We start from the raw sequence: 2,884 nt of genomic DNA on the forward strand, positions 1-2,884 counted from the left end.
TCTTATAGTAAATTAGGCAGGTGAAAACAAGGAATTCATTGTTCATACTTTTATGGGCTCACCAACTTCTCCTTCTGGTTTGAAGCATCTTACAGACTTCCTGTTGAACAGTGCGTGAGGGAGACGAGGAACGGAGGAAGAGAGAAGAGAAGAGAGACACGGGACATCGGAAGTGGAACCCCAGAAGTGCATCAAGTGAGCACACATTAGCTGCAACATCAGCTCCTTAGCTAGAATAGATAAAACATCAAGTAGAATAAACATAAGCTTGAACAGATGAATCAACTGAAAATAGACAAACAACAACTGGAAACAATGAAACATCAGCTAGAACAACTCAACAGCTGGAATAATAATGAAACATCAACTGGAACATTTCAACAACTGGAATAAGAATGAAATGAAATATCATCCCATCAGCTCGAAACATTTCTTATAAATAAAGCGTGGAATAATTTCAACGCATTAGTTGTAATATAGATGAAATGATATGAAACGTAGCATGAAGAGCCAAAAATCAGCTGGAAGAAAGAAACATTTAGAATAATCAAATGATGAACAAACTACCGACAATCATCAGCAAGAGCTCATTAGTTTTCTTACTATTGCTCAGAGCCCAAGCAAGCATCTCAGCAATCTGCTTCTGGGACTCTAGGAACATCTTTGTACGTCTGGCCTCCAGATCATCACGAAATCGCTCAGACTCTCTCTGCATATGCAGTTTCATCTCTTCTAATCTGAGAAAGCGCTCCCCCAAAGTGCGGATCATGGAGACCAATCTGAGAAAGCGCTCCCCCAAAGTGCTGTCAACTGGGGGCTGTTGATGCCGCAAGCTAGACTTTGAAGAAGTCCTATGGTTGAGAAATCTCTCCATCTTGAAAGCCTTCGCGGCCTTATAGTCTATACTGCGGCTGCGCTTCTTGTGGAGAGATGTGTAAGAAGTATCATGGTCATCCAGAGACCGGTTGCGATACCAGCATTATCACTTATGGGACCATATGCATCTATGGCTAGACAGGTGGCAATGGTACAAAGCATTCCAAGAGCTACAACTGTGATCCCGTACATGGCTGCTAGGATATGGTTGACATAGATGGCAACAGCAATAGCAAATATTGGAACAATTACAGACTTGTAGCCAAGTGCCAAACCAAAGATGACATTAGTAGCAGCTCCTGTCCTGCAAGAATCAGCAACATCTTGGATTGGTTTGTATGTATTGCTGGTGAAATACTCTGTAACGTAGCCAATTACCAACCCTGCCCAAAGCCCTACTCCAACGCAAAAAAATAGTTTCCAGTTTTGAACCATCTTTGCACCACCGTTAGGATCATATATGTAAAACGTGGATGGTAGTGCCAACCAACAAATAAAAGCTGCACCGAATGTCATTAAGATGGTGGATATCAACAACTGTCTCTTCAGTGTAGATTCAATATCCCTTAGGTTTGAGATCTCGAACACATCAGTTGCGAACAAGGTTGTGATGAGGCACACCACAATGCCCATAGAGCTAATGAATAGAGGGAAGCACATAGCAGTGAAGTCATGATTTGTGCCAAATGATGACATGGAAGCCACAACAAGAGCTGCACAAGAAGCTTCAGCAGGAGCCAAACAAATCTGAACCCATTCCAGCAATATCTCCCACATTATCACCCACATTGTCAACAATGATCGCTGGATTTCACGAATCGTCCTCTGGGATATTCCTTTCTACTTTTCCAACAAGATCTGCTCCAACATCCGCAGTTTTGGTATAGATTCCACCTCCAACCCTTTCAAATAGAGCCACGGATGAGCATCCAAGCCCATAGCCAGTGATAGCCTCAAAAAGGCCCTCCCAATCATCCTTGTAATAAAGCTGGAACAATCTTATAGTGATGTATAAAACTATGAGGCCATTAGCAACAAGTAAGAAACCCATCACCAAACCTAATTGGAAGGCGATTTTGAATGCTTTGCCTATCCCTTTTCTGGCTTCCAAAGTTGTGCGAGCATTCACATATGTTGCGATCATCATGCCCAAAAATCCCGACACTATGGACGTCAAAGCTCCGTCAAAGCTCCCAATATAAATGCAACTGTATTGAAAATTGCTGTAAAGAGAGCTGGGGCACATTCCTGCTTTGGATCGTATCTGCAAGGCTAGGGCTTAGTACTGAACCCCTTCACAGATCCCAGGAACAAGAAAATGACAGCAACAAATATGCCCATGAAATAAACCAAATACTTGTACTCTGTCAGCAAAAATGATGTGGCTCCTATGGATATGGCTTGCTGAATTTCAAAGCATTTCCTAATAACTGCTGCATCTGATTCCTCATCCAATCTATCCTCCTCGTCACAATCTGATGATCCATTGATGATGTTTTGACTGTGGGTGTCATTGTTGTTGAGGAAGGTGTAGCCATTGCTGGCAGGCCTGGACTTGTGCTCGAAGGCCAAGAGACCAGTTGTGATAGCGATCTGGTGGTGGTTGGTCAAAATCATTTGCATCTTCATTAGTTAACAAGTTAGTTATACCATCTGCACCAGCAATTATAACCCATAAGTTAGTTAACAAAATACTGCTAAGGCACAAAGTAAAACCGCTTCAGGAGATACACTACATTCTTGCAAAGTTAAGATGTTGAATTGGAAAGGTAAGAAAATGCATCATTAATCTCTGCCCATTCCAAGTACATATTCATGTCTCCCTGCATGTCAAATGCCACTGTCACTGTCACTGTCTCACTATCTCACTGTCAATGTCATTGTCACTATCTCCCTGCATTAGTACCAGGCTGCCACTGTCTCCCTGCATGTCAAATGCCTACTGGTTCTCGCCCACAATCAGGAAATCAGTGAAAAATAAATTGCCCTTCTCGTCATTGTACTCAAA

At 42.3% G+C, this 2,884-nt stretch overlaps 1 pseudogene; it reads right to left on the reverse strand.

Moving 5' to 3' along the window:
• Nucleotides 1–900: 900 nt before the first annotated feature.
• Nucleotides 901–2,505, reverse strand: LOC148041413 (pyrophosphate-energized vacuolar membrane proton pump 1 pseudogene; annotated as a pseudogene).
• Nucleotides 2,506–2,884: the final 379 nt, after the last annotated feature.

The sequence above is a fragment of the Lygodium microphyllum genome, chromosome 1, assembly GCF_053477565.2.
Source record: "Lygodium microphyllum isolate KBCC chromosome 1, Lygodium_microphyllum_v1.1.10, whole genome shotgun sequence".
Classification (NCBI taxonomy): Eukaryota; Viridiplantae; Streptophyta; class Polypodiopsida; order Schizaeales; family Lygodiaceae; genus Lygodium; species Lygodium microphyllum.